Source organism: Corvus kubaryi, unplaced genomic scaffold (assembly GCF_017639235.1).
Source record: "Corvus kubaryi isolate FWS band 111438036 unplaced genomic scaffold, C.kubaryi_AGA036_p1.0 66, whole genome shotgun sequence".
NCBI classification, from domain to species: Eukaryota; Metazoa; Chordata; class Aves; order Passeriformes; family Corvidae; genus Corvus; species Corvus kubaryi.
In genome coordinates this window covers 31,659,453-31,681,853 of record NW_024582054.1, presented here as the reverse complement: position 1 = coordinate 31,681,853, position 22,401 = coordinate 31,659,453, and the positions used below count along the sequence as shown (strand labels likewise).

General features: G+C 46.6%; 1 long non-coding RNA gene across 1 annotated transcript in view; it reads left to right on the top strand.

Annotated features, from left to right (window-relative positions):
• Nucleotides 1-22,401, top strand: part of LOC121674115 — a 35,928-nt gene that overhangs the window by 6,293 nt on the left and 7,234 nt on the right. The window contains exons 2-4 of the long non-coding RNA XR_006019454.1: nucleotides 15,603-15,721; nucleotides 20,409-20,636; nucleotides 20,885-21,050. This is a non-coding gene — a long non-coding RNA (uncharacterized LOC121674115). The remainder of the gene's footprint in view (nucleotides 1-15,602; nucleotides 15,722-20,408; nucleotides 20,637-20,884; nucleotides 21,051-22,401) is intronic.

The window sequence follows — 22,401 nt, the reverse complement described above, 5'->3', positions numbered from 1 at the left end:
GTACACCAATCACGAATATTGCTATAGGATGGAGACAGACCAAGAGTCCCAGCAGTGCTGGTAGCTGCTCCCACTGGCTTGCAGAGTCTCCATTTGTAGGATAAAAGGGAGAAAAAGAAGGATGCTTTCTCTGCCTTGTTAAAACACAGGGTTTCTGCTGGGCAAAGAAGATGTCAAAACTCCTGGCCTTACAGCAGTGAGGAGGCCAACAGAGCACAGCAAACTGGAAGTTTGAGACAAAGTACCTGCTTGTAATGGGCTGTTTTTCCAAAGAGTTGTTCTACAGACTGGCTGGAGTCTGCACACAAACCTCCCCCCATCCCAGCACAGGCCACAAATTTCTGCCGGGGCTGCTTTAGCTCAGAGTTCAGAAGTTAAACAGAGTGATGTCCTTGGAGAGATGAAATCCTGGTCCTGTTGGCCCTGAAGCCAAAGCTCCTTTTTCACATTTCATGGAATTATAGTATCATTGAGGTAGGAAAAGACCTTTAAAATCATAGAATCCAACCATTAACCCAGCTCTGCCAGGTACACCACTAAACCATGTCCCCAGGTACCACATCTACATGTCCTTTAAGCACCTCCAGGGATGATGATTCCACCACTTTCCTGGGTAACCTGTTTCAATGCCTGACCACCATTTCCATTAAGAAAATCTTCCCAATATCCAATCTAAACTTCCCCTGACACAGCTTGAAGCTCTTTCCTCTTGTCCTGTCTGTTGTTACTTGGGAGAAGAGACCGACCTCCACCTGGCTACCACCTCCTTTCAGGGAGTTGTAGAGCTTTGGTCCATGCTCACAGGGACAGGGACAAGAGATGGTGCCCAGGTTGGTTTAATTTGCTGCTGGGGACTGCTGAGGAGGCAGGACCCCCTCTACAGATGTGTGATTTGGGGAGCTTGGGAACATCAAGGCCTCAGTCAGGTGCTGCCACTGGAAAGGATGGCTTTTCCCTCAAAAGCAAAACCTCAGCAGGGACTTACAGGGCTCCTAAAAAGCCCTGGGGTAATTCCTGAGCTTTGCTGGCCTGGCAGCTCTGAGTGCAGCCGGTTTTGCGTTGCAGTGACCCATCCCACTGCGGGGCTGGGGCAGCGAGATGCCCATCAATCCCAGCCCATGCCCCGGATCGAATTTCCCCAAGAGGCAGAGGGTGGGTCGAGGGGCGGCTCAGGAGCCTAAGCCGCACCCCCTGGGCGGTGCCTGGGTCCAAGGTTCGGGAAAATTCCCGGTTATGCGGCTGTCTGTTATAACTCCCGCCTCTCGGTTTACCCCAGTGGTTCTTGTTAAATTGTATCCTCCCTCTGGACTGTAACTCATTGGTTGTTTCCCCCTTTCACCGGGGTTTTCAAACTCCCTATATAACTGAGGACAAGCCTCGGGGGATCATCCCATCACTTCCCATCACAATCCCATCGCATTCCATCCCTTCCGAGCTTGTTCAGGTTGCGAAACTTCTAACAATAAAACCTGTTAGGAGTTGGACCAGAACAGCCTCTCTCTGTCTCCTCTAACGAGAGCCGATCCCATTGGCTCCTGCCGTGTTTCCTCTGCAAAGCAGCCAGCCAGCTAGCCAGCTCAGCCAGCAGCTCTTTTCCTGATGCCCAAGTCGCTCCAGCGACACACAGAAGAACCCAGCTGGACTCTCTCTGACCTGGGGCACGGCAGAGCTCATGCCTCGAGCAAGAACTGCGTTAGTCTTGGGCTGGGCTTTGCTGGGAGATGGCACAGCAGAAGCCACACCATCTTTTCAGAGTTTTCCGCTTCCGTCTCTGCTCCTGCAAACAGCAGAACTGCCTCTCACACCAAGCTCTGGTGTTTTAGGAAGGTGTGATTACTGTGGAAGTTGTGAATTTTTGTTTTAAGAATTCCCTTTCTTCTCTCTCTTGTGATTGCGGAGAGATTCTTGCAAATATAGCACAGGTTTATTTTAAAGGTTGGAACAGCAAAGTGCAAGAGTGTGTTGTACAAAAAAATGAGAAACAGATCCCAACTGTACTATTCATTTGTAAAAAGACATGAGGCTTTTTACACTATTTTGAAAAATTCTTGTGAGTCTGCTTTTGCCTTACAAGTTATAAAATCAGGAGCCTGCTGTTGCTAGATTAGGTCTGAGTTAGAGGCAGAGAGGGGATGCTGCTTTTACAGTCATCCCAGGAGTCCTGTGCACCCCCGCTTCAGTGCCAGGAGCACATGTGGGTGAAATCTCCCACAGAGGGATGTATCTCCTGAAAACCTCATGCATAGCTCTTTCTGGATACTTTCCTTATCCTCTTCAGAGGTGTCGGGTTTTTTTCCTCCCCCTAGGGAAGTTCTACCCCAGCAGGAATACAGCCTTTGGAGCCATTGCCTTTGAACCCTGGAGAACAGTTTTCAGGCAAACTCATCCTGTTTGCATTTGAGGTTTTGTCCAGGCTCTCCTGTGTTCCACAGCCAGAAAGTGTGAGTAGAAGGAGGATAAGGTCTGGTATACCAATTACCAGTGCTCTAAATCCCTGCTAGGGGAAGGATGCGCCCTCAGCATCAGGTGTCTCTTGCTTGGGCCCAGCTGTATCCCAGTGCTTCTCTTTGAGGCAGTTTTTCAAAACATGGGGGAAGTTTTTCCCTTTGTTTGCAGGGCTCTTGAATTTGCACAGGAACGCTCCTGGGCCCAACACCTGCCACTTTGGTTCCTGGCCTGGAGATAGGACTTGGCAGAGAATCCTGAAGCTGCCCCACTTCTTTCCAGCCCTAAAACTCAGAGTGAGATGTGTAAAGAGCTCCATACACAGGAGGCAGGGTACATAGAATCATCAAGGCTGGAAAAGACTTCTAAGATCATCAATTCAAATCATTAACACAGTGCATGTGCAACATCCTTCAGAGGGAAGGATGCACCTTAGGAGCCATGGGCTACCTTGAATATTAATAATCCTTTCTGTTGTAGAGGAATTACTTGGATTCTGGTATGATTTCATTCAATCTCAGGTCTTCTGTTCCTTCCATTGCCCATTTTGCCCTTCATTTCTCCATGGCAGGCTTGTGGCAGGGCCTGTGCATTGTCCCAGGGAGCCCCAGGTGCCTCCAGGCTGGTGTAAAGGCTTGTGGGGAGCAGAACAGCTGGGGATGGGGCACTTCCAGTCACTCACACTCCCCCTCCTTCCACCTCTATGTCTCTTTCACTGGTGCCTGCCCAGGTTTGGTGCCCTCCAGTCCATTTGCACCATCAAAGAGAGCAAGCTGCCATCTCCTGGGGGCAAGCTCTCAAGGTGAGAACATGGGGAAAACCTGGCAGCCGTCAGAAGTCACATTACTTCCACGGTGTTCCCAAAGCAACCTGACGTGCTTAGCAATAATTGCCACAGATACAGGAGGTGCCAGGTTTCAGCAAGCTGCTCTCTGTCTGAGCTGTGCTCTTTCCTGATGAAAATAAGGCTGGTGCCACAGGGAACGAGGCAAAAGAGCACACAGAGAGATGAAACTGGTGGGAAAGGGAAGAGTGTAGCTTAAAAGAGAACCTGTTGTGGTATAGATTTCTTTAGTGGTTCCATGGCCTCATTTGTGTTTTGCTGTGATTAATGTGATTAATGGGATTAACATATCCTCCTGCTTGGCACTGACTGTGGTTCCTGAGTAATTTGGGGTCTCTTGGGACTGATCATAGAATCCTACAACATTTTGGGCTGGAAGGGATCTTAAAGACCATCTAGATCCCATCCCCCTTTCCACTAAACCAGGTTGTTCAGAGCCCCTTCCAACCTGGCCTTGAATACTTCCAGGAACTCACATCCACAGCTTCTCTGGATGACTTGTGCCTCACCATCCTTCCAGTAAAAAACCTTCTTCCTTATATCTAATCTAAATTGACCCTCTCTTAGTTTAAAACCATTATCCCTTGTTGTATTGCAACAGGATGTTGCTGACTGAGTTGGATACTGCACTGGGGACACCAGAGGTACCAAATACTTTCTCCAGTTTCTCTGCTAGGAATAGCGGCCAAATTTATCCTCTGCTCTTTCTCACTCTTTGCAAGACGTACACCTCCAGTTGCCATTGCTTTCAAAGACTTGGGATCGCTCATTCCAGGTGGGATATACATTTTTTTTTTTGAACCATGTGAGGGCATAAGTACTTCTGCAAAGTTGAACTGGAACTTCATGCAGGCTCAGCCATGTACCCTCAAGACCCAGCCTCCCCGTGCCATAGGGGACTGATCCATAGGATCCAACATGGGTTGAATCAAAGTGCTAGAGCTGAGGAAGAACTTGTAAGGGGGACAGTGAGACACCTGTATGTTGCATGTAGAAATCCCTGTAGATGGCAGTTTCGAAGAACAGGTCTCTGCTGGGAAGGGATGAACCAGAGGTGCATCACGGATAAGGGACAGTGAGGACCGGCGAGATATGATGCTCCTTGCAGTCTCCCAGGTGTGTGACCAGCTCCCCATATCCCTAAAGACCAATTGCTTCCCACTTCCCATGCATCAACCCCCCAGAATGTCTTGGTCTGCAGAGGAATTAACCACCACGCATGTACAAAATGCTCCTCTTTTCTCAGCAGGATGATCCACTGGTTCCTGGCTGGGATCTAACACCAGAGCTGCTGCTGTGCTCTTCGACCAGCTGCTATTGATTTTTATTTCATGCATATTGATAGAGATGGTGCAGGTGGGAAATTGTGAAAGGAGACATAAATAACAAACCAAGAAAAGCTGTAGCGGTGGGGTGAGCAAAAAGCAGTCTGGCATTTACTGGAAAGCAGAGTTTAGCAGGTAATTTTTCTGCACAAAGACAGTTTTGCTACAGAAAATGTTGGGCCTGCTTTAGATGTTAGTTATGCAAGGGGAATTTGGAATCAGTCCTGGGCCAGTGCAGAGAGTGGGGACAGAGTCAGCCCCACTGCTTTCCTTGTGTCTTTTCCCATGTGGCAGTGACAGCAGGAGTCAGGAATGGTCTGCTGCCACTGCCAAGTACCTGGGCTAACAGTGGCTCTGCTGATCAATTAGCAACTCCAATCAACTTGGCAAGTAGAGTTTTTTAATCAAGATTTTTCTTTTGGGGAATGAACTAAATTGTCTTTCCTGCTCACCGTTCAGGTAGATTTACTGAGTGTGGGATACTTTGAAGGGAAAGGAGGCCCAAGTGAGGGCTTGCTAAACCCAATATGAGTTTTTAATATAAGGTGAAAGACTTGCCAGCTGTCCTGGACCAAAATTATAAGCTCCTTCTCTCCTGTTAAGCAGCTTTTATTCAGGAGATACTACCCAATGCTGTGTAAGAATTAAGTCATGAGCCAGAACATAGGCAGGAAAAGGGATAGTGAATCCAGCATGTCCCTCTGTGCACAGTCTGGGTCTTGTTTCTGGTGTTCACCAGAGCTGCAAGTCCTGTCCTGGGACCCAGAAGAAGAGCCACAAGCTGTAGGTGAGACTCTTGGTTTCCTCAAGAGAAACAGAGCATGCCCCAGGTGTGCTCACAGCTGTGTCATGCTGGTAACAAACAACCCACAATTTCCAGTTATCTGCTGATAACCTTCACTTTGGTGAGGAACAGAAAAGGACGAGTTATGTCTAGAGCTAAGCAAGCTGTGAACAGTGAGGAAAGGACCTGCAAACCACTTGGGGAAGAGCAGTAGAAAACCCAGAGTGAACAGGAGGAGGACTGGGACAGAAAAACCCAGATCCTCTCCCTTCTGGTGTCTTTGGAGCAGGTTGTTTTACCCACCAGCTCGGTTTCACCCAGCGCCCTGTGCACACCCGATGGCCTCTCCCCACTGGCACAGAGGGTGCAGCTCTGGGACAGGCTGCCTACATTTCCTGCCCTCACAAAGCTGCCCACAGCATGAGGAACCTCCCATTGCTCCCGAATTGTTTCTCCAGCAAGGAGCATTTATCAGTCAATTTGCCCATGGTGCAGATGTCTGTCTGGAACTGTAATGACATTTACTAAAGGGGAGTAGAAATTATCACTGGGGGACTACAAATAATGAAGCCAATGCCTTTTATTGACACACATGGAAGCTGTTTAATTTGGGATGTTGGCTGTCAGAAAATAGAGCTCTTTTGTGGCAGCAAGGCAATATTGTGCTTAATTTCAAGGTTCGTGCTCACATTTAGGAGGGAGCTATTTTCAGCTTTTAGGTTTGGAGTTTCTTCGCAGCAATAACCTATCAATTCAACACACATCTAAGTGTCTGACCTGCCTCTGCCTGAAAACTTTGATGATTTCTGCCAAGGATTTCTTGCTAAGAAATTTTTTCGATTTTTCCCCTTCCAAACGCAGCTGCAATCCAAGCCCTCAAGCCTGGGCCCTTGGGTGCCTTTCAGCCCCCAGCTTCTGATTTAGATATTCTGCTTCCCATTTATGATAGGAAACTTGGATTTCTTGGAATTTTTTATGTGTTTAAAAGAGGCTCTTTGCCACCTTGTTGTAGAGTCAGCGAAGAGGACCAAGACCTCTCAAAGTGGTACCTAAAGCTGAGCATCGTAGGTTTAAAGACCAGGAAAACAGCTCCTGTTAGGAGAGGATCCAGGTGCAGTCCTCCTAAAGTAATCTGGCTCTGTTCATCTCACACAAGAGACTGTGGGGTGCCCAGCACCTCAAAAACTGGGTGGTGAACTTGGATGGTGCAACAGCAAAGGCTTACACAGGTCAACTTTTCTCCCAGCTGCAGCTCCCGCCAGGGCTGAGGTGCTACATGCACACATATCTTCCCATTGAAAAATAACTGGAAAAAAACCCAGGTTATTCTTGCACATGTAATATAGAGGGGAGGGAGGACAGGGGTATGCTGATTTTTTGGAAGGGGGATCTTTGCTGTGTGGGCTGCTCACAGCCTCGGCAGAGTCACCTCTGGGATTAAAGCCCTCGCAAGAGGCTCCAATAGCAATCTCCTCTCCCAAAGGTATGTATGCATTAGGGCTTATCTCACTGCTTCATTAAGGAATAGGACCAGGGCAACCTCAGGGGTCACCAAATCCTGTCTCCTGCCATTGCAGGTAGGCATGCTGTTAATCCCTTTATTATTGTACAAGGGCAGAGGCAAACATCAGCAGGGATCTGAGTCCGTGCAGCCTGGAAATGGCACTGGGAAAGGCCCACGGTCCTTGTGCATGACATCTGCCAGGGTTACATCCATCTCAAGACACATCTGGGATAGTGGAGCCCAGGAGGAGGCAGCCTGGCTTATTAATTTTAAGTGTGCTTGAGATGTTGTAGTTTGCAAAGCTATCATGATGAAAGGGCTCAGAAGCATGTAATCTGTGCTCAGCCTTACAAAGAGACCTCTGTTATGCACAGTCTTCTCCAAAGACCAGTTATAATCTACATTATTTATGTGGAAAAGTATTATTAGCCGAGTTTCCTTTATTTTCTTTCTTTTTATTTTTTTTTCATGGAAGGATTTTAAGGGAGTTCTTTGTAAGGAGTCCCAGAGGCTCTGGGACTTTCTCTCTGTTTCCTGGTGGGACAAGATTTTTTATTTATTTACATTTTTTTTTTACTGAATATTTGAAATACCAGGAAGGGATATAATGTTAGAGCCAAGCCAGTCAATGTGTAATTGTGGCACCAGTCTAGCCGGTGTGAAAAACGGCATTTTCTGTGTTATTACCAGAGCCTGGGAAATTTAAGAGTTTACCTTTTAGCAGCCTCCATAAGAACATGGGCACACACTAATGATTGAAATAGGCAATTAAATGCAAAAATGGCTGACACCCTACCCGGCACAGGGTGGGGTTTGTAATGAATTAGACCTAGAAATAGATATTGGCAAAAAGCACCTCCGGAATCATTAAAAAAAAAAAAAAATAAAAGGAAGAGCTTGCAATTTGATAATGCACTGCAGAAATCTCAATCACTGTGACAGCTCTGCCTCTGCCTTGAGTCTGTGGAGCAGAGAGGTTTCAGTGAGTGTCCCCTGCTCATGTTGCCTGGGCAGGAGTCCTCCTGCCTGGTGGCCATTTGTCCAGGAAGCTGTTGCAGAAAAAAGATGGAAAATGGGACAAACTGTTGGGTTTGGGGATAATCCAGAGCAGATCCAGGGCTGATCTGCCTGGACTCAGCAATCCCTTCAAGCATGTTTTTGCACTGACACTGAATTATTGGCAAATGGTGTTCTATGGAAGCAGGACCTCAAGGAGCCAGGGGTGTTCCATGGTTCAGAAAGAAACCTGCAGAAACAGAGAGAAAGTACCTATTTAGAGTTGCTCTGGACAGCACTGCACTCAATGCATAAGTGCATTAACTCATCAGTGCCTTGTTTCATCAGGCATTTGGAATAAATGCTGGTGAACAATTGGGTATTGGATTTACCAGGGGTCTAATGCAGCCCTGCAGGATGTGGTGCTTTGCATCTTGAGGTGCAACCCAGCCCTGAAATGGGCCCTGCACTTGATCCAGGCTGGCTCTGGTCAGGACTTGGACTGGAATATCCTCGTGGGTCCCTTCCAATTCAGGATATTCCGTGACTCTATGAACCAGGATGTCTCTGGGCCATTCTTTCCCATCCTGGCATATAGCACGATTTCTTTCTGCTGTGATTTTTATCCTTCATTCCCTGCAAATATTTACAGCATTGGTTCCAAATTAGCCTTTCTGCCTTTTGTAATGCATAAGAACGAGCCGCTCACTGAATATTCAGAATATTAAGCAAAAAGAAAAAGCCGTGTCCAGTATTTGCTGCAAATATGTATAAACGCTTATTGGATCTTACCCAGTAGCACCTGTTTCTTCTGATGAGGCCTGAGATAGGGAAGAAAAATGCAAACAGGAGCCTTCTAAATGAAATGGCAAATTTAGCTGGCGTGGTGCGGGGAATACTAATGAGCACCCTCCGGAGCCGCCGCGATCGGGCACCGCCGGCACCGCACAATGACCTTGCTCAGCCGCGCCGGGGAAAGGAGCCCTCTCACTCGGGGACGAATAGATGGCTCTGATTAAACTACAGCCACCGCACCTCTCCGGGGACCTTCAGATTAAAGAGCTGACGCTCCCGGCGAGCACCTGAATTCAGCTCACGCTCCGCAGGCACTTTGCACCGAGCCCTCCCTCTGCCCGCAGCCCCCTTCCAGCCCCGCCGTCATTGTTACGGGGCGCTGGGTGATGTCTCCTATTAATAAAAATACCAGATCGGCACTCTGTTCCCTCCTGCAGCCTCAAGCTGGTCAATTATCCTGCTGTAATTACCCCCTTGAACATGTTTTTTATAGGCGTGGGCTTTGCTGTGTTTATGCCTAACGAAGTAATGAAGTGATGCAGTGATAAATTCACTCTCCTGCTTGAGGTGGGGATGGGGCATGACAAGTGAAGGGCTGTGCAGGTGGGGATTCAGAGAAGTTTAGTGCGTTGGTGCACTTCAGGGACACAGCTTCTTTTTCTTTCCCGGCGGAATGTCTTTGTCTCTCCTTTGGTTTTGCAGCAATTTTGATGTTTTAGCATAAGTTTGTCTTTTATTATGCGACTGAATATGAAAACGCTGAAAGCGTCTTTGTTCAGCAGGTTAATTTTCTCGCTGATGATTAAAAGGAGACAATCATTTAAGACAGCAGAATAAAAAATCACACTTGGGATTTTCACTCGACCAAGAAATAGAGTGGAAGGATTTTAATAAGGGGCTGTCTAATTTGGATTTCTTTCTTTCTAACCAGAACATGGAAACTGCTTTCCATAATGTAAAATCAATAATACCATTTTAAAATCCCATTTTCATATTTAATCCCTTGTTTCAGCTTGATGCTGGATCTTTCTGCCATTCCAGCACTGACCTCAAAATCCCCTGCAGGGGTGTTTTCTTCAGTGGCTTTCTCTGTAAAACCAGCTATTATGTCTTCCTGCAATGATCACTCTTGCTCTGTACTGGGGAGAACAAAAAGTTGAAGAGCAGAGGAGATGTTGGCATGATGGAGGTGGGGTGTGAGTGGGCTCTGAGTCTTATGTGGACTTTAAGCTTCTGCAAAATGACTGGTCCAGGGAGGGGATTCCCCCCCATGTGCCATCAGCAGATCCCTCTGTGCAACCTCCCCAGCCCAGGAGTCACCACTGGAGCTGACACAGCTTGAGGGACTCCTGCTCGTACCCTGAGGTCCCCCTACATTGTTGCTGGTCACTTTTCAATTCTAGCCAATATTCAGGCTAGGAATATTGGTGCATATATAGAATAACTCCCAAAACCTGATTTGCTGGGGCCAAAAGATCAAATGCTTAGTGTAATATATTATGATTTATTTTTTTTTTTTTTTTAATTTCTGGCCACCTTCTCTACACTCTTGAGTGCAGCTGAATCCTGTTTCTATTGTAGTGAGTTTGTAGTTTTGTGGTTCTTTCCTCCAGAGTGTAGAAGGCCAGAAAGATTTCTCCCCTGGAAAAAGGAGACATTCACTATGATTCAAGTGGCTGAGACTCCTGTTCATGCTCATGAACAACTGTAAGAACTGACATGAAACAGGTATGGAGCATCCTGGATGGTCTTACGAGTCAGACAAAGGAAATTTTGGGGCAGGATATTGTGGAGGCCTTTCTTCTCCAGGAGCAGTCATAGTTCCACAGTCCCTACTTTTCCTGGTGATGTCCTCAGCTACCGGTGGCAGCCTGGAGCCCTCCAGCTCTGATCAGCCCTGCAGCTCCTTCCATGCACAGCTGGAAACCCTCTTAGAAAACTTGTTAAATTAAGTGAAAGCCAGGCTACCCCGGAGCAAAGAGAGCTCCCTCAGAAACAACATTTGATTTGCAACCCCTCCCTCCTGTGAGCGCTGCTCAAAGCAGCCCTGTGTTACATAGGTAAGGATGTGGCTGAGCAGCTATTGAAAATATGTAAAGCTGCAGAAAATAGATGGGCTGGACCTGCAATAACTCTCAGTGCTGCCTGTGGCCTCTTGAAACAGCCATTTCATCACCACCCGCTGCCGTGTGTCTCCTCACATTTACAGACAGAGCACGGCTCCTCGTGGCACGCGGGGAGAGGCTGGGGTGAAAAGGGAGCCCTGGGCAGGCAGGATGTGAGATGCAGACGGCCTGGGGTGAAAGTCAAAGGCGTGAAATGGGAGGAAAAATTGTTTCTCAAACAAACTTTGCCTTACAGGCATGGGCAGGGTGTTCAAGCAAGTTATGGCCGCAGGGAGAGATGGTCCCATGCCCACTGCAGCTCTGTCCCATCCTACGTAGGGATTCTTTTGGTCCTGGTGATTTTCTCTACCTGGCTTCACAATATCACCTTCTTAAACCTCTTGCTTTCCCCACTAGGAGTTAGGAAGTTCAGATTTTTCCTTCCTGCTTTCCTCCTCCCCTCCCTTTGGCACTCTGCAGCATTTCCATACATTCGTCTCCATGATCTCAGCTCAGCTTGGCCCACAGGCACAAGAGTTTCCCATCATGCGAGCTGCAGACATGCATGGTGACTCTCAAACAATGATGTTTGGAGGAAACAATCCTCCAGCCTCTGTCCTCCCTGCTCAGGGGGCTCTGGAAGGAGCAGAGGCTGAACAGGCACCAGGCTTCTGGCCAGCCTGCACTTGACCGTGTCAAGCATTGCAAGGCAAACGTCATGATAGATCGTGATTCTGGCTGTGGGAAGGCACCAGTTTTTGCAGAATAATGCTGTCCCCTGCTAGATAGTGGAAAATAATCTTGTCTGACAGAACATGTCATCCAGGTCCACCCCATTGTGGCCCATGGTGGTTATTGTTCCTACTGAGCAGGGGAAGTCAGGGCAGGCTGCAGAGCAGAAGAGACATTGCCTGGAAAACCAGAGAAGCCCACATGGCAGGACCTGAGTGGGGAACTGTGGAATAGCCATTTGTCTCCACTCTTCCACAGACACTCTAGCGATGTCCTAAACTCCTGGAGGATGTGTAGAGACAGTAGTATGAGGTGGGAAGATTTGCCTTGGTGGCTCTGTCTGGCTTAGGACAAAAGGTCCAGCTCTGGACACCTCAGTGGCCTTTCCCTGGAGGAGGAACGCTCTTACCCAAGGCCACACATAGCTGCTCATGACTTCAGAAGGATGTCTGGCATCTCCTGAAGTGGCAGTACAAAGCCCATCACCTGTCCCCGCTGCTGTGCTGTCATGTACATCACAGTCTCTGTTCAGTCCCCCAGCACACCCTCTCTTCCCAGTGACACACCACCAGCCTTGCCCGCACACATCTGCATCAATTCAAACACTCACATCCTGTCAGCCATGCCTAAATCATCTGAGATCTCTCCCTGCCTTTCTCAAACATCACAAACGTGCCAGTGGTAAAACCACCTCCAGTTTCCCGTGCTGCTTCCTTGCAGAAAATCCCTGCACAGGCAACAAGGCAAACCTCTGTGGCAAAAGTCTTTCCAGCTCAATGGTGATCTTCTGCAGGACAGGAAAAACTCCTTCATCAGCCAAAAAAATAAAAGTTATGGATCACACTGGGTGCAGAAAGGATCTCTTACCTGGGGAGGTGCAGGTTCCAGCTGCAGGTGTAGCAGCTGCACTGTGCTGTCTGAAAAGCACACAGTGCTGTAAAAAAATACACTTTGGTTTACCTTCAACCATAGCCAGCAGCAGATGCCTGGGGAAAAGCAGCAGGACAAAACTTGCCTAAAGTGATAATTCTTTGATAGACTCCTCTGCTGTGCTGCAATGCAGAGAGTTCACAGGTCAAAGTTGGTATCTTTGTAAATGACCCTGAAGGTTTTTTCCTTATAAATATGGCTTAAAATTGCTTAAGCAAAGGAAACTTCCAGCCATTGCTGTGTCCCAGGGTCAGGAGCACCACACTTAAACCCACAAAGTGTGATGGAGCAACTATTCTTTTTTTAAATTGGTGGCCATTTGTTGCTGCTGCTTTTATCTGCCACTGATAATTTCACAGGCTGACCCTCAGTTTTTGCAATATGTGGGGTACTGAGTAAAATCTCCTCATTCACCTCTTTTGGGTCATTTGTCATCTTCGGTTTCTCCCTTTTCTCCTTTTCTGGGGTGTCTCAGTCTCCTGGTGCTGAGCAGCTCTGTACCCCTGCAAATGGGTCGCCCTCTTCTGTGCCATATCTGGTTCATCTTGCTGAGAGGGTGAAAGGCAAAGAAACACAGTATTCAAGGTGGAGGCCAATCATAGTCTTATACATCTGTTCAGCAAGGATTTCTGGCTAATTCTCTATTCCTGATCAAATATTTCACAGTTCTTGTCAAGGGTTACCAACCTCAATGCTGATGTGTCACAGAACCATAGAATCAGAGAAAGGTTTGGGTTGCAAGGGACCTTTAAGACCATCTCATTCCAGCCCCTGCCACGGGCAGGGACACCTTTCACTAGACCAGGTTGCTCCAAGCCCCATCCAACCTGTCCTTGGACACTTCCAGGCATGGGGCAGCCACAGTTTCTGTGGGAAAAGTGTCACTGTGAAGTCCCTGGAGCACTGGGTTAACTGTCTGGAAAGTCGACCGAGTGCATTGTCCAAAGGCCTTGCAGAAAATTGGTTGAAGATGTAGACAAATGGACAATATTGTAGCTAATAGGAGGTTATGTTGGCTCCTGTAGAACTAACTGAAAATGCTGCCAGCTGGATACAAGAAAGGAAAAGTAATACTGAATAATTTATTTTTAAATAAAACACACATATGTTGCAAAGTGACTGGATTAAAGCTTCTGGGACTTGGGGAATTTTGTGGAATGCGTGTGAAATTCAAAATGTGTACTGTGCTGAGTTGAAGATTAGGCTGTTTCCAACTTTGATATTTCCTAGCTTTGCCTCACCTGCCTTCCAATGGCCCTGGGCAGTTTAAGCTGTGTTATCAGATGTGTGCTGGACATGTCTGATGAATGCCAAGATCTCACAGTTTGAGCAGACAGCTACTGCTCTGATCTGAATCGCTGCAGACTTTGAACAGGCTGTGTTTAAGCTGAAAGTGGGTGGTCTGAGTTGTCTGCAGACAGTCTAACTTGAGAGGGATCTTATTCCTGGAGCATATCTAACGCCATATATCAAAAGTTACTTTGATTCTTATCAATATTCTGGAGGCAAAACTTCAAAATATGCCATTAAAACAAAGAGGCATGGCTGATCTTTTTAAGAACTCTTGTGAATTTATTGTTCTCCTAAAGTCAAATAACCTAGGAACAGAAAATATATTTTCTGAGCAGATATATAGGTTAAAGAAACTTCCTCTGGCAAAAAAAAAAAAAAAGAAAAAAAACCTTTGGAAAACTATTTTTTCAGACCTTCCTGACATTACTCTGGTTGCACTAAAGAGTCTCCTTAAAGCCATTCTCACAGCACAGCTGAAAATGACCTCCAGCAAGAGACAATTCCTTCAGCAAACAGCCAGCAAACACCCTATTAAAGAAAGTATCCTCATTCCTCACATGACACACAACCTAAATAATGGGCTTGTGCCGTCCCTGTGTCTTGATGATGAACATTCTGAGCCCAAGGGGATTTTCCAGAAGGACAAGGGCATGGATGGTGAGAGGGTAGATATGCAGCTATATAAATACACAAAGATTGCTGTTATTTTATGCTCTTTTATATTTTATGCTCATTTATATTAGCTGAAGATAATATAACTTCCGCCCCACCTACATCAGAGATACAGGCTGTGTTTGTACTGCTCTGTTACTTGAAAATGTCTGTGATTAAGAGTGGTTTTATTATACAAGAAAGGGCAAAGAAAGGGAAAACTATGCTGAGAGTTCTGCACTCTCCTTAACTTTTACTTTTTTTTTGCTTGGGTCAAACGAATGCATTATTTAAACTTGGAAATCTCTTGATGAAAATTCAAGAGTCATTAGGTTAAAGACACTATTTTCTAAACTTTTTGTTTGTTTAATCTTTTTTTGGAAGGAGCAATATAATTGATGATGGTCGAGAAAATCCCTACAACCTCTTCCAGAACTCTCCACTTGAGTTTCAAAAACCCAGGGCACAGACAAGACATCCACATTCCCTTTCTGATTCAATCTTAAAATATTGGTGGGCCAAAGTCTCCCCAACTGCTTTGGAAAGCAACCAGCAGCTTCCTGGTTTCAGCTGTGTCATTTGGTGTTTCCATGTGCATGGCAGAGGGCAAAATGTGATTTAATTCACTTTTCAACCCTGTGTGTGCTTTTAAGACACAATGTTTAAATGATTTTAGGCAGTCTTGTGTTGGAGACAGGCTTCTTATAAAAAAACTCCCAACTCTTATTGTGTAATTACTCATAACAAAGCATAATGTAATTTTACAAACAGCAAGGGCTTTGTTTTTTTCCAATTTCACATTAATTTTATTGGCCCCAAATCCAGGGCTGTGTTTTTGTATTTGGGCTTTTACCAGGAGTAGAGTATTTCCTGTCAAAGTGCTGTTAACTTGCTGGCACTGTGTTTCCTCCTCCATAGTTTTGCAGTGAAGGAGCTGGTAGATTTATATAAGCTGAACACACTTTCCTAGTGACATTTTTTTCTGGTGATCATGTTTCCTAGAGGGTGCAGGCTTGTCTCTTTGGTTTACACTGTTTTCTGCCAGTGGGGAAAGCATATACATCTGTGTCAGTCCACTTATACAAAGAACAGCTGTTTTAGCCCCTGTAGAGGTATTTTCCCCTTGAAGAGGATTGTTTGGTCTTGTCTTTACTGCTAAATTTTTTTAATCTTTTTTTTTTTTCTTTCCCAACCCCAGGGGAACAAGTGCTCATCCAATATCCCGAGGTAGAAGCACAAACAAGGCAGTAAAACTGAAGCACCCTGTGAGATAAATTTGCAGGGGTCAACTTAAGTGAGATCACAGCATTGACCTTGGTGAGTTTACCCACAGTAAAACCCAAGCCCTCTGTCTTGGCTGTGTTGTTTACCTCAAGAGAGCTGCTGGCCATTAGTTATCTTCCAGTAAAAAGAAATAGAACTCTTTTTCACTAGTGAAGACAAGTCTTTGGAGAGCTGACAGAAAGTTTGGTTGTATTGTCAGAATTTAAAATAAAGTGGAGATCCTGCTGCCTTTAACTCCTGAGAGCAGCTCCAGCAGGAAGGCACCTGGGACGTGCTGGCTGAGCAAGCCCTCCCTGGCCAAATTTGCTGTTTTCCTGCTCACCTTCACCACACTGCCTCATGCAAATTTCTCAGGTGGACCTGGACCTGGATCTCACAGAATAACAGAACATCCGGAGTTGAAAGGGACCCACAAAGATCACTGAGTCCAACTCCTGGATGTGCACCTGACAGCTCCAAGAATCACACCATGTGCCTGAGAGTGTTGTCCAAATTCTTCTTGAACTCAGGCAGTTCAAGAGGCTGTGACCACTCAAGCTCAAGGACTTTAAGTCCACTGTCCTGCTTTTGAATTTTCCTGCATCCAGAAACATTTATCTGATAATCACAGAATCACAGAATGATTTAGGTTGAAGGTGCCTTAAAGCCCATCCAATTCCAATCCCCAGACACAGGCAGAGACACTTTCCACTAGACCAGCTTGCTCAGGGCCCCATCCAGTCAGGCCTGAAACACTTCCAGGGATAATCCTATCAAAATGAGTCAGTCTGGAGGGTGCAGTTTTGGTAGCAGGGTGAAGGTTATAGAGGAGCTAGGATAAGACATTTGGAGACCCAAAGGTGATGGTCCTTTGAGCTTTGGAAAGAGCTGTGAGACTTGGCCAGGCTTCACCTTCAAACTTACACAGCCATCTCCACAAACAAAGTGGAGAACAGACACATTCATTCTTTTTCCTGGCCTTGGAGTTGATAAAGTGGCACTGCCAGTAGTTAGCATTATTCTAAGCGGTGTCATTTTAAATGACATGTGCACGCCGCCCCACTGCTGTCCTTTGAATCCCGTGGGATTGGACTGGGTTGGGGGACCATCACTGAGATGCTGAGGGGGCTGTTGGCACATCTGCAAGTGCTGGATGTGGTGCTTGGAGAGAGGATGGAAAGCAAGTGCCAAAGGACAGCACTTTAAACTAAAAAGCAGAGCAGAGCAGAGGCAGGCCAGAAACCACACTGCAAAGGTCCTTAGAGACTGGTAATATTTCCTCTCACTGGCCAAAGAGGGCTTCCTGCTGGTCTGTGCAAACAACCCCACTGCATTAATGGGGTCCTCAGGCATCTGGGGGCAGATGGGGTCTAGAAAGGAGACCTGTCCTCTGCAAATGGGGTTAAACAAGCCCCAACTGCATTTTCACATATCCCCAGTGGGGCTGCAGCCTCGGCACCACCCAGGAATTAGAAACTGGGCTGAACCCCAAGAAAACTGTCTCTGAGAAAAGGGAGACAAGCTCTTAGACTCTCTCCTTCCTGGCTCATCACGCTGCCAGTATAAAAATCAAGAACTGCTTAGCTGTTGTGGTTTGGAAGGATAATATTTCAAGCCTGAGGAAGTGCTTGTTCCTAAAAAAACCAAAACAACATTTTCAGAAATGTACTTTTGAAATAATGAGCTTTTTCAAATTATATCATTTGCTTCCTATAAACCTGGCCTGGAAAGATTAAGTGTTTCCCAAGGGAGCAGAGTATTTGAGATGGTCCTGACCTCTCTCCATGTGTAATGTGTGTTGTCAGAAGGGCTTTCACCAGGTGTTGTTTGTTTAAACAGATTTCTGGTGACAGCCTGACTACATATGACCTTTAGGGACCAGGTTGATAAGGATGGAGTAATTAAAACAAACCCCTGAAAGCAGATATAGAGAAAGGAAGCCAGGGATGCAGATGAAAGTACATTGGCCCCACAGCTCTGGAAAAAAAAAAACCAGGGAAGAGTCCTGTGGGTTTTAGGATGGCTGGAAGAGGATAATATTTCTGGACAAAGAGATTATGAGTTAGTCTTGGGGTTACAAATGCATGTTTTCAATAAAAGTACAACTGTATCAATATACCTACCTGCACTGACAGGGTTGCTGTCTTAACAGAAACAAACCAGAAGACCTCAAATATGATGAGATCAGAAAGGGTTGCAGCGATTTATTCATGATTTTGGCGTGGGGAGGCTCAACAGGTGGGAAGCTGGCAGAGGGCAGGCAACATGCATAAGGCCACTTAGGAAATCCATGTCAGAGAGACTGCTCTTGGATGTCTTAAACTCCAAACGAACATCCTAATCACCAGAACATCCTTTTGCTCTGCAAGAGGTCTCAAGTCCCCGTTCCTTCTGTACTAGGGCTGCTGCAGGAGCCAAATAGTTCAGCTTCATCCGTTCCTTATTCCATTTTATTTATTTGTTTCACATGGTTTGCTATTTCAGTATGGGGTGAATCATCCTAGAGATCTAAGTGCTTGACTCAGAACTTTCCCCTCCCAGGCACCATTCCTCACCCAGTCACAAGCTTAGGGTATTAACCCCCCCTTAGCCCTAGCCCTCCTGTGAATTTAGTATGTTTTGAGCCTGTGAAAAGATTTTGCATTAAAGCCTAGGGCATCAACTGATGAAAAATGACTCAGAAACCACTTTAGGTCGTAATTCTTTTCCTCTCTGTGTCCTGGCTGGGTGGGAGATTACGGGCGAGGTGATCTGCCAGCCATCCAGGTGCTAATGGGAACAGATAGACATTCCTCCTCTTTCAGGGGTGCTCGGTTGGGTTTCCCTCCTTTTTGTGCAGGTGATGAGTTTCTCTTTGTCTGTTAACGGAGAAACAAATCAGTGGGAGCATTATCTGGGAGGCATCTACCGGTCTTTCAAATGTGGTTAAAATTGGCAAGCTGGTTCAAAAGTTCGAGGGTGGAGAGGAACCAGCAGGCTGTATCCTCATATAAACCTTGTTTCCTGAGGTAAAAATGGCTCCTACTCCTTCTGCACAAACTTCACCTTCTCTTGCTGTGTATCAGGCAGCTAATTGCTTGCGGTTAATAACGAACTCATCTGTTCACAGCTTGCCCTGACTATGTCAAAGGGAATCCTCCCTCCTTCATTCTCCAGCTCTTCTTGCCACCACCCAAACCTGCTCTGCCTTCCAGGGTCTTGGAGGTTTGAGATCTACTTTGATCCCAAGCTCAGCTCTGTGAAGAGTAACTCTCTCCACCTGGGATGTGTCCAGCCATTGTTATCTCTGGGCCTTTGAAGCTGCCTATCTGCAGTGCACTTCCCTGCACCGCTGTTTTTACTTCTCCGAGTCCTTTTAACAGCCCCTTCACAGCTGCCCTTGCCTCCACCGCAGGCATTTGGCAGTGCAAAACCAAACAGGGAAGTGGAATCACCCATACTGTTAATTAAATATTCCCCCTCCATCCCATGGGCTGGAGACCCTGGCTCTGGGAAGAGGACTTGCTGGCTGTGCTGAGGGATGCTTTCCTTTGCCCAGTGTCCCACTGGCTCTTTCCCACGAGGAGAACTGCAGGAGTCTGCCATGGCTCCAGGGCTAAGAGCAGCACAGTGGGACAAAACCAGTACAGCTGTCATGCTGATTGGAAATGAGCCCAGGGGAAAATCCCTGCTTCAAACAGCTCTGAGCTTTGCAAAGAAGTTTTAGCCCAGGACCAAGAACTGATTAGTAAGCGGGGTTTTTTCCTGAATGCATTTATCCTCTGCTCATCGCCAAAATCCCTGGGCCTCTGGCAGTGGTAAAACAAGCCAGATGTTGAGATATTCAGAATCTAGTCAGGATCCCATCCTGATCAGCTTTTGCTCCATCCAGCCTGCCCTTGAACCCCTCCAGAGATGGGACATCATAGCTTCTCTGGAAAACCTGTGCCAGTGCCTTGCCACCCTCATGGTCAAGAATTTCTTCCTAATATCCAATCTAAATCTACTCTTTCAGTAGAAGGACAATCATTATAGAGGATTACAGTTCATTTTGAGGGTTAGGTGAAATCTCAAAGTGTGTGTTGGTTAACTGGGAATAAATAAATGAATTCTTTATTCAATTTTACCTTTGCTCAGGACAAGTGGTTGAGTCTCCTCCCCCTGATCTCACTTATCTTTGAAGGTGCAGGGAGCTCATTAGAGCTCTCTGTCTCTGAGCAACTAAAGATTAAGGTGTGCACACATTAGCCCAAGGAAAACACATCAGGCCAAGGAGAGAAAATAACCTGGGCTCTATGCACTACAGTTGTGTGCAGCCACACACCAGCACACACAGCCCTGGATCTCTCAAGTCTGATTCTGCACAGGAATAATTCAGGAATGAATATGGGATCTATTTGTACGTCAGCCTGTCGAACTCTGAGCGTGACTCCCGGCAGAGGTTACTTGGAACGGAGCCCACAAAGTCCCACTGAGATTCCCATTGAGATACATATAGACCATTGTGTATTGCACATTAATGCAGAGTAATTATGTCGTGCTGGAAACCTTTCAAGTCAGTATTCATCATTCAGAAGTCATCTTAAACCAGTTTGTGCTGCTCTTGTGCTTGAAAGTGAATTGTGCGAAGTTGGCAGCCATAACCAGCACTGCAGCAGAATTTATAAAAGCCTTTTCATTGTGGAGTTGGTGCTTTTACTGTAACTTCCCTGTCTTATCAAGGAGTGCCATAATTCACTGCAAAAATCTGTAACTCCTGCAGCATCCAGAGCCTCTGGCTTGCTGAGCGTGAGTGACCCCAGCCTGATCTGCGGTGGGATCATTGCTCCCTGTCCAAGTGTGCCATCAGGAGAGAGGTTGAGCAGACACACCCATGGAAGTTGGTCCAGATTGCCCTTCCCAGGTGGTAGGGCTGTGCTGGATGGATGGGAATAGGGCAGGAGGAGGAACGTCATCTCAGCAGCCGTTCTCAAGCTGAGCTAATAAAGAGGTAAGCAGGCATTTGCAAATATCATGCTGGGCAAATTCTCCAGGGCCTCTGTCGCAGCTGCAACATGAAAGAGATGATAATGAATATCTCGTCTGTTCCATGGCCTTTCGGGCTCTTCCTGAGTTTGCAGCAGGAGTGTGGTATGCAAAGAGCAAGCCTCCAGCCTTGTGCACCAAATTAGGTGGTAAAAATAATTGTGAAGCAATTTGCGGCTCAGTTTCATTATGTTGTTTTTTCCTTTCCTTTAGGAGCTGCAGACACATAGGAATAGCCTCAAGACTCCTTTGGTGAAGATCTTCCAGCTCAATTATGTTTTCTGCATCATTTCAATGTCCAGCATGTAAATGAAGAACGATGCACCCAGGTTGCTGGTGGTGGGAAAGAGTGAAACTGAGTTAAAAACCCCTTTGAAGAGTATGTATAAAACACTGTTCCCACTAAATTCAATGTTAAAACATCCACAGATCTCATTACAGACAGATTTTCACCAGGCTCCAATTTAAGTGGAGCTGCTCACATCCTTACAACAAGAATCTTAATAAGCTTTTGCAAACTTGAAGCCTTAACTCATGGTCGCAGCTGCTGGATGTGGGAAAGATATATTAGTCCCTCTTTTTGCCATGTGGAAGACTGCTCTCTACATGACATTAATTGCTCTCTGCCTCGCTTAATAAGAGTCTGCTTTCAGCAGCCGAATATAACCATGTAATCAGAAGAATTTCTGTTTATTGTTAAAATGTTTTCATGCCTAGAAAATGAAGACTTCTGGAATGTGTCTGATGGCAACACGACATGGGCGTCGCGAGTGAGCGCGAGCGTCTGGAGTGCTGAGCTGCGATTTGCTCCGCAGCCGCCCCACGCCCTGCTCGCCAGTGAGCTGCAGCTCAGCTGGAATTTAATTTCAGATTAAGGAGCCTAAGGCAGAAAGGGTATTTCATCATAAGAGAGGGAATAGAGTGCCAGTTTATGCTGCCCGTGTGCGTGCGCTTTGGGGGTGTGAGCACACGGGCGTCACCAGCGATCCACCGCAATCCGAAAGGATGAGCAGCTGGGACATGTCCTGGGCACACTCACCATTCCTGGGGTGAGGGCGAGCTGTCAGATGTGTTACAGCTTCCCCACAGCAGGGATGGCATGGACACATCATTGGCAATGCCCTTCTTCCCGGGATAATCCCACGCCAGCTGTCCACACCACCCGCCACAGATAACACCACAGGATGCCGTGCAAGGAAGGAGAGGACAGTCCATCCTTTGGGGTGCCAGCTTGCACTTTAGGATGCTGTCACCTTGGGCCATGTCCCTGGCAGTCAGCATCCCCTCTGGTTCTCCCCATCCTGGGAGGTTGTCCCATGTGTTTTCAATGGAAGGAGAGGGCTCCAGGGTAGGGGTATGTCATTCTAGAGAGGAACTTTCTCCAGGGAACTTTTCCCGGGTGCTCTCATTTCTTGCAGGAACTGTGCTGGAGAAAATCTGGGTCAACAAAAGACATCTTCCCTCCAAAACAAAATCTCATACTGGTGCTCATGATTTTTAATTGGGCAGCACCCTCTCAGCTAAGTTAACTGGTGCTCATCTGGTTCCTCCTGCTGCACACTTCCCTACCCAAATCCCAGACTAGCATCCACCTGGATCTAATTAGAGCTGGAAGAAAATGAAGATTTTGAGAAGCTGTGTCTGAAACAGGCATTTTTCAGAGGTTCTTTTGGCTATCGGGTGTACATTGAATGGAGTCAGGGCACACTTCCCCAGTGTGTCCCCTCTCT